This window comes from Canis lupus, chromosome X (assembly GCF_011100685.1).
Source record: "Canis lupus familiaris isolate Mischka breed German Shepherd chromosome X, alternate assembly UU_Cfam_GSD_1.0, whole genome shotgun sequence".
Classification (NCBI taxonomy): domain Eukaryota; kingdom Metazoa; phylum Chordata; class Mammalia; order Carnivora; family Canidae; genus Canis; species Canis lupus.
In genome coordinates this window covers 64,371,250-64,383,507 of record NC_049260.1, presented here as the reverse complement: position 1 = coordinate 64,383,507, position 12,258 = coordinate 64,371,250, and positions in this window count along the sequence as shown.

The following is a 12,258-nucleotide window of genomic DNA, read 5'->3' as shown; positions in this document are numbered from 1 at the left end:
ATGTTTGTCCTTCTCTGATTGACTTATTTCACTCGGCAAAATACCCTCCAGTTCCATCCATGTTGAAGCAAATGGTGGGTAGTTGTTGTTTCTAATGGCTGAGTAATATTCCATTGTTTACATATTCCACATCTTCTTTATCCATTTATATTTTGACGGACACCGAGGCTCCTTCCACAGTTTAGTTATTGTGGACATTGCTGCTATAAACATCGAGGTGCAGGTGTCCCGATGTTTCACTGCATCTGTATCTTTGGGATAAATCCTCAACAGTGCAATTGCTGGGTCGTAGGGCAGATCTATTTTTAACTCTTGGAGGAACCTCCACACAGTTTTCCAGAGTGGATGAACCAGTTCACATTCCCACCAACAGTGCAAGAGGGTTCCCCTTTCTGCACATCCTCGCCAACATTTCTGGTTTCCTGCCTTGTTAATTTTCCCCATTCTCACTGGTGTGAGGTGGTATCTCATTGGGGTTTTGATTTGTATTTCTCTGATGGCCAGTGATGCGGAGCATTTTCTCATGTGCTTGTTGGCCATGTCTATGTCTTCCTCTGTGAGATTTCTCTTCATGTCTTTTGCCCATTTCATGATTGGATTCTTTGTTTCTTTGCTGTTGAGTTTCATAAGTTCTTTATAGATCTTGGATACTAGTCCTTTATCTGATACATCATTTGCAAATATCTTCTCCCATTCTGTAGGTTGTCTTTTAGTGTTGTTGACTGTTTCTTTTGCTGGGCAAAAGCTTCTTACCTTGATGAAGTCCCAATAGTTCATTTTTGCTTTTGTTCCTCTTGCCTTCATGGATGTATCTTGCAAGAAGTTACTGTGACCAAGTACAAAAGGGGTGTTGCCTGTGTTCTCCTCTAGGATTTTTTTTTTAAATTTTTATTTATTTATGATAGTCACACACACAGAGAGAGAGAGAGAGAGAGAGAGAGAGAGAGGCAGAGACGTAGGCAGAGGGAGAAGCAGGCTCCATGCACTGGGAGCCCGACGTGGGATTCGATCCCGGGTCTCCAGGATCGCGCCCTGGGCCAAAGGCAGGTGCTAAACCGCTGCGCCACCCAGGGATCCCTTGATAGAATCTTGACTGACATTTAGATCTCTCATCCATTTTGAGATTATCATTGTGTATGGTGTAAGAGAAGGGTCCAGTTTAATTATTCTGCATGTGGAATCCAATTTTCCAGGCACCATTTATTAAAGAGACTGTCTTTTTTTCCAATGGATAGTCTTTCCTCCTTTGTCGAATATTAGTTGACCATAAAGTTGAGGGTCCACTTCTAGGTTCTCTTTTCTGTTCCATTGATCTATGTGTCTGTTTTTGTGCAAGTACCACAAAGTCTTGATGACCACAGCTTTGTAGTACAACATGAAATCTGGCATTGTGATGCCCACAGCTATGGTTTTCACTTTTAAAATTCCCTTGGCTATTTGGCGTTTTTTCTGATTCCACACAAATCTTTTTTTTTTCTTTTTTTTAATTGATTTTTTATTGGTGTTCAATTTGCCAACATAGAGAATAACATCAAGTGCTCATCCCATCAAGTGCCCCCCTCAGTGCCCAACACCCAGTCACCCCCACCCTCTGCCCACTTCTCCTTCCACCACCCCTAGTTGTTTTCCCAGAGTTAGGCGTCTCTCATGTTCTGTCTCCCTTTCTGTTATTTACCACTCATTTTTTTCTCCTTTCCTCTTTATTCCCTTTCACCATTTTTTATATTCCCCAAATGAATGAGACCATATAATGTTTGTCCTTCTCCTATTGACTTATTTCACTCAGCATAATACCCTCCAGTTCCATCCATGTCAAATTTTAAGATAATTTGTTCCAACTCTCTGTAGAAAGTCCATGGTATTTAGATAGGGATTGCATTAAATGTATAAATTGCACTAGGTAGCATTGACATTTTCACAATATTAATTCTTCCAATCCATGAACATGGGATATTTTTCCATCTCTTTGTGTCTTCCTCAATTTCTTTCAGAGGTGTTCTGTAGTTTTTAGGGTAGAGATCCTTTACCTTTTGGATAGGTTTATTCCTACGTATCTAATGCTTTTGGGTGCAATTCTCAATTGGATTAACTCCTTAATTTCTCTTTCTTCAGTCTCAATGTTAGTGTATAGAAATACCACTGAATTCTGGGCATTGATTTTGTATCCTGCCCCACTGCCAAATTGCCGTATGAGTTCTAGCAATCTAGTCTTTTGGGTTTTCTAGGTACAGTATCATATCATCTGCGAAGAGGGAGAGTTTGACTTCTTCTTTGCCAATTTGAATGCCTTTTATTTATTTATTTTTGTTGTCTGATTGCTGAGGCTAGAACTTCTAGTACTCTGTTGAGTAGCAGTGGTGAGAGTGGACATCCCTGTCGAGTTCCTGATTTTAGGGGAAAGGCTCCCAGTGTTTCCCCATTGAGAATGATATTGGCTGTGGGCTTTTCCTAGATGGCTTTTAAGATGCTGTGGAATGTGCCCTCTATCCCTACAGTCTGAAGAGTTTTGATAAGGAATGTATGCTGTATTTTGTCAAATGCTTTCTCTGCATCTAATGAGAGGATCATAGGGTTCTTGTTTTTTCCCTTGCTAATATGATCAATCACATTGATTTCTTTACTAGTCTTGAAGCAGCCTTGGATCCCAGGGATAAATCCCACTTGGTCATGGTAAATAAGCTTCTTAATGTATTGTTGGATCTTATTGGCTAGTATCTTGTTGAGAATTGTTGTATCCTTTTTCATCAGGGATATTGGTCTCTAATTCTCCTTTTTGGTGGGGTCTTTGTCTGGTTTTGGAATTAAGGTGCTGCTGGCCTCCTAGAATGAGTTGGGAAGTATTCCATCTCTTTCTATCTTTCAGAACAGCTTTAGTAGAATAGGTATGGTGTCTTCTTTAAACGTTTGATAGAATTCCCCTGGGAAGCCATCTGGCCCTGGACTTTTGTGTCTTGGCAGGTTTTTGATGACTGATTCAATTTACCCCCTGGTTTTGGCCTGTTCACGTTTTCTATTTCTTCCTGTTCCAGTTTTGGTAGTTTGTGCTTTTCCAGAAATGCATCCATTTCTTCTGGATTGCCTAATTTATTGGCATATAGCTGCTCATGATATGTTTTTAAAATCGTTTATATTTCCTTGGTGTTGGTGGTGACCTCTCCTTTCTCATTCATGATTTTATTAATTTGAGTCTTTTCTCTCTTTTTTTAAGTATGGCTGGCTAATGGTTTATCTATCTTATTAATTCTTTCAAAGAACCTATTCCTGGTTTTGTTAATCTGTTCCACAGTTTTCTGGTCTCTATTTCATTAAGTTCTGCTGGAATCTTTATGAACTTTCTCCTTCTGCTGGGTGTAGGATCTGTTTGCTCTTTTTTCTCCAGCTCCCTTAGGTGTAAGGTTAGCTTTTGTACTTGGATTCTTTCCGGTTTTTGGATGGATGCTTGTATGGTGATGTATTTCCCCCTCAGGAGAGCTTTTGCTGTATCCCAACGATTTTGAATGGTTGTATCTTCATTCTCATTTGTTTCCATGAATCTTTTTAATTTTTCCTTAATTTTCTGGTTGACCCTTTCATCTTTTAACAGGATGGTCCTTAACCTCCATGTTTTTGAAATCCTTCTAAACTTGTTCTTGTGATTTACTTCTAATTTCAAACCATAATGGTCTGAAAATATGCAGGGGATGATCCCAATCTTTTGGTATTGGTTAAGACCCGATTTGTGACCCAGTATGTGGTCTATTCTGGAGAAAGTTCCATGTGTACTTGAGAAGAATGTGTATTCAGCTGCGTTTGGATGTAAAGTTCTGTAGATATCTGTGAAATCCATCTGGTCCAGTATATCATTGAAAGCTCTTGTTTCTTTGGAGATGTTGTGCTTCGAAGACCTATTAATTGTAGAAAGCGCTACATTCACGTCACCAAGTACAAGTGTATTATTATCCAAGTATGTCTTAACTTTGGTTATTAATTGATTGATATATTTGGCAGCTCCCACATTCTGGGCATAAATATTGATGATTGTTAGGTCCTTTTGTTGGATAGTTCCTTTAAGTATGATATAGTGTCTCTCTTCATCTCTTACTACAGTCTTAGAGATAAACTTTAGTTTATCTAATATAAGGTTGGCCACACCTGCTTTCTTTTGAGGCCCATTTGAATGGTACATGGTACTCCAACCTTTTATTTTCAGGCTGTAGATGTTATTATGTCTAAAATGAGTGTCTTGTAGACAGCAAATAGTTGGATTTTGCTTTTTTATCCAGTCTGAAACCCTCTGCCTTTTGATGGTTTCATTAAGCCCATTCACGTTCAGAGTTACTATTGAAAAACATGAATTTTGTGTCATCATGATTCCTATTCAGTCCCTGTTTTTGTGGATTGTTCCCTTGGTGTTCCTCTATTACAGAACCCCCCTTAGTATTTCTTGCAGCGCTGGCTTGGTGGTCACATATTCTTTCATTTTCTTCCTATATTGGAAGCTCTTTATCTCTCCTTCTATTCTGAATGAGAGCCTTGTTGGATAAAGTATTCTTGGCTGCATGTTCTTCTCTTTTAGGACCCTGAATATATCCTGTCAGCCCTTTCTGGCCTGCCAGGTGTCTGTGGAGAGGTCTGCTGTTAATCTAATATTTCTCCCCATAAAAGTTAGAGATTTCTTGTCTCTTGCTGCTTCAAGGATCTTCTCTCTATCCTTGGAATTTGCATGCTTCATTACTAAATGTCGAGGTGTTGAGCGGTTTATATTGATTTTAGGGGGGGAAATCTCTATTTCTTGGATCAGAATGCCTGTTTCCCTCCCCAAATTATGGAAGTTCTCAGCTATGATTTGTGGAAATACATATTCTGGACTTCTGTTCCTTTTGGCGCCCTCGGGAACCCCAATTAAATGTAGATTTTTCCTTCTGAGTCTCTCATTTATTTCCCTTAACCTATCCTCATGATATCTTAATTGTTTTTCTCTATTTTCTTCAGTTTCCCTCCTTGCCATTAACTTGTCTTCTATGTCACACACCCATTCTTCTACCTCGTTAACCCTCATCGTTAGGACCTCCAGTTTGGATTGCAGCTCATTTAATTGATTTTTAATTTCTGCCTGATTAGATCTAAATTCTGCAGTCATGAAGTCTCTTGAATCCTTTATGCCTTTTTCTAGAGCCACCAGTATCTTTATAATAGTGCTTCTGAATTGGCTTTCTGACATTGAACTGTAATCCAAAAATTGTAACTCTGTGGGAGAGAGGACTGTTTCTGATTCTTTCTTTTGAGTTGAGTTTTTCCTTCTAGTCATTTTGCTCAGTTCAGAGTGGGCAAAACAAGTTGTATTGGCAGAAGGAGAAAAAGAGAGAAGAAAGAAAGTAAAAAAAGAAGAAAAAGAGAAAAAAAATGGGGGGGGGACAAACAGAAAACAAAAAAACAAAGGGGAGTATTGTCTGATTAAATATACTGTAAATTCTCATCTTCCCCTGGAATTTTCCTGTACTGCTTGGTCAAGAACTTGCTTTTCCATGTCCTTCTTTCTGGTCTTCTGGGGGATGGGCCTGCTGTGCTGATTCATAGGTGTGAGTACCTGGGGTTGCTGCTCAGCCCCCTGCCTGGTGCATGGCTCGGTGGGAGTTGTTTATCCTATTTATCCTGTGAGACCACTGTGAGGCTCAGTGGGTGTTGTTTATCCTGTGAGGCCACAGGAGGAACAACAACAGTGGTGGCGGCCAGCTCTCCAGCCCTGGAGTCAGCTCCTATATTAAGTACCACAGCTCTCAGTTTGCAGGGGCCTGGATTCTCCGGGGGCAGGGGCCGCTGATCTGCCCAGCTCGGGCGCCCAGCAGCAGAAAAGTCCTGTGCCCTCCCAGCCTCTGCCTGTCCAGGGGGGAGCGACGGATCCTGGGCTGTGTCCCCCGGTGCCCTGGGCTCTGGGGCCTGTGCTGCTGGAATCGCTCTCCCAGGGAGGCACAGCTCCCTCCATGCGGCGCAGCCGCCTGGGCTGGTCCTGGTCCTGCTGGGCTCGCGCTGCAGCTCTTTAGGGAGCGTGGCTGAGGTGTGTGGCCTGCTCTCCCTCTGGGCGCATGTCCTCTGTTAGTGCCCCTGGGAGCCTGAGGGCATCTCTGCCCCTCCTGGGATCCTGCTCCAACTCCCTGGGAGCACCTTTCCCTCCGGGAAGATTGGTGAAGCTCCTACTTCTCCACGATGGGGCTTTCCTGTACTGGGGGCACTCGCCGTGCTGCCTTAGCCTGGCTCCTCGCAGGGGGCCCCTCCCCCTTGGATGATGCTTTTTCTTTCTTTTTTTCTCCCAGTCTTCCTATCTTGATAGAAGCGGGAAATCTTCTCACTGTAGCATTCCAGCTGTTCTCTCTTTAAATCTCAGGCCAAATTCGTAGGTTTTCAGGATGATTTGAAAGTTATCTAGGTAATTTGGTGGGGACAGGTGACATGGGGACCCTATTCTTCTGCCATCTTGCCCCCTCCCTTCATTTCTAGGCTTTCTATCCTATTCCATTGATCTACGTGTCTGTTTTTGTGCTAGTACCATACTGTCTTGACTACAGCTTTGGAATTTATCCTGACGTCTGTATTTGATGCCTCCAGCTTTTCTTTTCTTTTTGACTATAGTTCACACACAAATTACATCAATTTCAGGTGTCCAACATATTGATTCAATAAGTTTATTCATTATTCTATGTTCACCACTTGTATAGCTACCATCTCTCCTGATTTATTACTATTGCAATATCATTGACTTTATGCCCAATTTTGCATCTTCTATTCTCATGATTTATTCTTTCCATGACTAGAAGGCCCTATCTCACTCTGCCCTTTACCTATTTTGCCCTACCACCCACCCACTTCCCGTCTGGAAAACATCAGTTTATTCTCTTTATTTATGGTTCTGATTCTGATTTTTATTGTATATTTTTAAGATTTCTTTTATGAGTGGAAACATATAATATTTATTTTCCTCACTCTGCCTTATTTCACTTAACAAAGTATCCTCTAGGTCCACTCATATTTTCTGAAATGGCACAATTTCATCATGTTTATGGCTGTGTGATATTCCATTTTTAATTTTTTTATTTATTTAAATTCAATTTGCCAACATTTAGTATAACATCCAATGCTCATCTCATCATGTGAACTTCTTAATGTCTGTCACCCAGTTACCCTATCCCCTTACCCACCTCCCCTTCTGCAACCATTAATTTGTTTCCCAGAGTTATGAGTCTCTCATGATTTGTCTTACTAATTTTTGCCTCACTCGGTTTCTCCCTTTCCCTTATGGTTCCTTTCACTGTTTCTTATATTCCACATGTGAGTCAAATGATATGGTAATTTTCTTTGTCCAATTGACTTATTTAACTCAGCATAATACCCTCCAGTTCCATCCACATCAATGTAAATGGTAGGTTTACATCTGTTTCGATGGCTAATATTCCTGTGTATGTGTGTGTGTGTGTGTGTGTCATATCTTATTTATATTACTACATATTCTTTTTTAAATATTTCATTTACTCATTTGAGGGAGAGAGAGCAAGAGAGAATAAGCACAAGTGAGGAGAGGGGCTAAGGAATAAGGAGAGGGAGAAGCAGACTTGTGTGAGTGGAGCCTAATTTTAGGCTTGATCCTAGCACCTTGATATCCTGATGTGAGACAGAGTCACAAACTTAACTGACTGATCTATCCAGGCACCTTTCTTCTTTATCCATTTGTCTATTAATAGACACCTAGGTTGCTTCCATATCATGGCCACTATAACTAATGCTGAAAGAAATATAGTGGTGCCTATATATTTTTAAATTCGTGTTCTGTTTTTTTTTAGGTAAATATCCAGTAGTAGAATTATTAATTCATATACTGTTTCTATTTTTACTTTTTAAAGAAACTTCCATACTGTTTTCCATAGTAACCGTATCATTTTACATTCCAGGGAACAGTGTAAAAGATTTCTTTTCCTTCACATCTCCACCAACAATTGCAATTTCTTGTCCTTTTTTATTAAACAATAGGCCAAAAGACAGTCTCTTCAATATATGATTCTGGTAAAACTGGATAGCTCCATATAAAAAATAAAATTGGACCACTATTTACACCATACACAAAACTAAATTCAAATGGATTAAGGACCTAAATATGATGCCTAAAACCATAAAAATCCTAGAAGTGAAGTAGTAATTTCTTTGACATTGGCTATATCAATATACTTCCAGACATGTCTCTAAACACATTGGAAATAGAAAGGAAAAATAAACAACATGTGGTCTATTCTGGAGAAGGTTCCATGTGCACTTGAGAAGAATGTGTATTCAGTGAGTTTGGATGTAAAGTTCTGTAGATATCTGTGAAATCCATCTGGTCCAGTGTATCATTTAAAGCTCTCGTTTCGTTGGAGATGTTGTGCTTAGAAGACCTATTGAGGGTAGAAAGAGCTAGATTGAAGTCACCAAGTATAAGTATTATTATCTAAGTATTTCTTCACTTTGGTTATTAATTGGTTTAAATATTTGGCAGCTCCCACATTCGGGGCATATATATTGAGGATTGTTAAGTCCTCTTGTTGGATAGATCCTTTAAGTATGAGATAGTGTCCCTCTTCATCTGTCACTACTGTCTTTGGGGTAAATTTTAGTTTATCTGATATAAGGATGACTACCCCTGCTTTCTTTTGAGGACCATTTTTTTTTATTTTTTTTATTTATTTATGATAGTCACACACACAGAGAGAGAGAGAGAGGCAGAGACACAGGCAGAGGGAGAAGCAGGCTCCATGCACCCGGAGCCCGACGTGGGATTCGATCCCGGGTTTCCAGGATCGCTCCCTGGGCCAAAGGCAGGCACCAAACCACTGCGCCACCCAGGGATCCCTTGAGGACCATTTGAATGGTAAATGGTTCTCCAACCTTTTATTTTCAGGTTGTAGGTGTCCTTCTGTCTAAAATGAGTCTCTTGTAGATAGCAAATAGATGGGTCCTGCTTTTTTATCCAGTCTGAAACCCTGTGCTTTTTAATGGGGTCATTAAGCCCATTCACATTCAGAGTTACTATTGACAGATATGAGTTTAGTGTCATCATGATATCTATTCAGTCCTTGTTTTTGTGGATTGTTCCACTGAACTTCTACTTAAAGGGGAATTTTAAGAGTCCCCCTTAAAATTTCTTGCAGAGCTTGTATGGGAATAACACTGGCATGGCGCCAGTCGGCATCATTTATGGTCAGAACTACGACAGTATCTGGTTGACTTCGACTTTCGTTCTTGATTAATGAAAATATTCTTGGCAAATGCTTTCGCTCTGGTTCGTCTTGCATGGGTCCAAGAATTTCACCTCTAGCGGCGGCCGTCCTTCTTAAGGACGTCCCTCTTAATCATCCCTCAGTTCTGAAAACCAACAAAATAGAACCACGGTCCTATTCCATTATTCCTAGCTGCGGTATTCAGGCAGCTTGGGCCTGCTTTGAACACTGTAATTTTTTCAAAGTAAACGCTTTGGGCCCCACGGGACACTCAGCTAAGAGCATCGAGGGGGCGCCGAGAAGCAAGGGGTGGGGCGGGCAGTGGCTCACCTCGCAGTGGACCACCCGCCCGCTCCCAAGATCCAAAATAGAAAATATTTTAAACAGAAAAGGAAACCTTCAACAAAACAAAAAGACAGTCTACTGAATGGCAGAATTTATTTGTATGTGATTTATTTACAGTTATAATTTGCAAATTGCATATCTGATAATGGATTAATAGTCAGCATATATAAAGAGCATATACAACTCAACACCCCCAAATATCTGATTTAAAATTGGGCAGAGGACCTGAATAGATATTTTTCCAAAGAAGAAACATGTATGTCCAAGGGACACATGAAAAAAGATACTAAACACCACTAATCATCAAGGAAATGCAACTCAAAACCATAATGAGCAATCACCTTACACCTATTTTTATTTTATTTATTTTATATAATTAAATTATTTTATTTTATTTTATTTATTCCTCACTTGCTAAACATCCTTGAAATATTGCATAGGACCTCTAAGCTATCCAAAACACTGAATTGGTCTCTTGCTTGAACACTCATTGCTAGGAAAGAGCACCAGTGGAGTACCACTCCCCAAACTATAGGTGGTGGAATCAAATTTCACATTTAATGGGAAAATAAAAGGTACTAACAAATCTCAAAAGCCAAGAATAAACTCTGAGAAATTCACCTTAAAGGATGTGGTGTTTCTCCCACCCTGTAAGTGCAGCTTCCCTCTCTTATTTTAAACCTTATATCTTCCACTACTTTTTATTTATTTTTATTTTTTTTTTTACCTTAACCTTGTAAGAAACAGGTTTTCTTCTGTTCTCTTTGCCGAAAGTTTTCCATAGGTCAGTGAAAGTCTAAATATAGTCAGTTTTTTATTTCTTTCCTACTATGTGCCCCATAATGTGGAGCAGCATGGTATTACTTTTGAATTGTGATTCTCAGAATCCAAGGTGATTCCAAGGTATTATATCAGAACCAACTCGAGAGCAGGTTGTAGCAGATGAGTGAAAGAGGGGAAAGTGTGATTAAGTGGAAGGAATCTGAGTCACCAACTTTGTTGAATTAGGGAAAGTCTGATTTTTATTTTTCATCCATTGATCTTCTGTGTTAAATATGTATATGATGTCATTCTTTACATCCTTCTATTTTGTGAATCTCTTTACTGAATTTGTAGATGGAATTATTTTACTGCTTTTATGCTTTAACCGTCATACGGGTTTTATAAGTGATTAATCCACTGCTTTTTTTGTTTGCCTTTACCTGTGATTTTTTTTCTTCTTTAATCTTCTTACTCTTGATTATGTCCTTTTCTTTCCAGTCAAAAAAGTTCCCTTTAACAATTATTGTAAGGCTGGTTTAGTGGTAATACAGCTCTTTAACTTTTGGTTGTCTGGGAAATTCTTTAGCTCTCCTATTTTGAATGATTACCTTGTAGTGTAGAGCATTCTTGTTTCCAGGATTTGTTTTTCCTTTCAGCACTTTGAGTATATTATGATACTTTCTTCTACCCTAGCCATGTTTCTGCTTAAAAATTAGCTAATAGCCTTATGGGTTTTCATTTCTATGTTACTTTTTTTTCTTCCTGCTTTTAAAATTCTCTCTTTACTGTTACTTTTTCCCTCTATTTTAATTATTATGTGTCTTGATATGGATCTTCTTGATCCATATCTCTTCTTGATATGGATCTTCTTGGGTTGACTTTCTTGGAGAATCTGCCTCCTGGATCCTGATGTCTGTTTTCTTCCCCCAGACTAGGGAAGTTTTCAGCTATTGTTTCTTCAAATAAATATTCTGCCCATTTCTCTCTCTCTTCTCATTTTGTGATCCCTATAATGCAAATGTTATTATGCTTGATCATGTTCTGAGTTTGTGTAATCTATTCTTATTATTATATATGTATTTTTTTCTTTTTGCTGTTCATCTTGTTTGCTTTTGAACACCTTGTTTTACAGATTGCTGATCTGTCATGTCTCCTGTAATCTGCCATTGATTTTCTCTGTGTTATTTTAAGTTCTTCACGTATGACAGGTTTTCCAGAAATATTTTCTACCTCTTTACTGGAGGTCATTCTGAGATCCTCCACTCTTTTCTGAAGTCCAGTGAATATCTTTATAACCATTGATTTGAATTCTTATAAGGAATGTTGCTTATCTCTGTTTCATTTAGCTCTTTTGGTGTGGTGTTGTCCTGTTCTTTCATATAGGATATATTCTTCTCTCTCTCCTCATTTTATCTCTCTGTGTTTTTTTTTCAAGTTTTAATTTAAATTCTAGTTGGTTATTTGGTTAACATACAGTGCCATACTAGTTTTAGGTGTGGAATTTAGTAATTCATCACCTACGTTACCCATGCTCAAAACAGTAAGTGACCTCTTTAATACCGATAACCTATTTTGTCTTCCAAGTATTTATTTAAATCCCAGTTAGTTAATATACAGTGTAATACTAGTATCTTGTGTTGGAACTAGTGATCCATCACTGCCATACAACAGCCCATGCTCATAACAGGTGCCCTCCTTAATACCCATCACCAACCACCCTTGCCCACTTTCCCTCCAGCAGCCCTCAATTTATTTTCTATAGTTAGGAGTCTGTTTTATGCTTTGCCTCTCTCTTTTTTCCCCTTATGTTTATTTGTTACATCTCTTAAATTCCACATATAAGTGAAATCATATGGTATTAGTTTTTCTCTGACTTATTTGGCTTAGCATAATACTCTAGCTGCACCCACATAATTGTAAATGGCAAGAT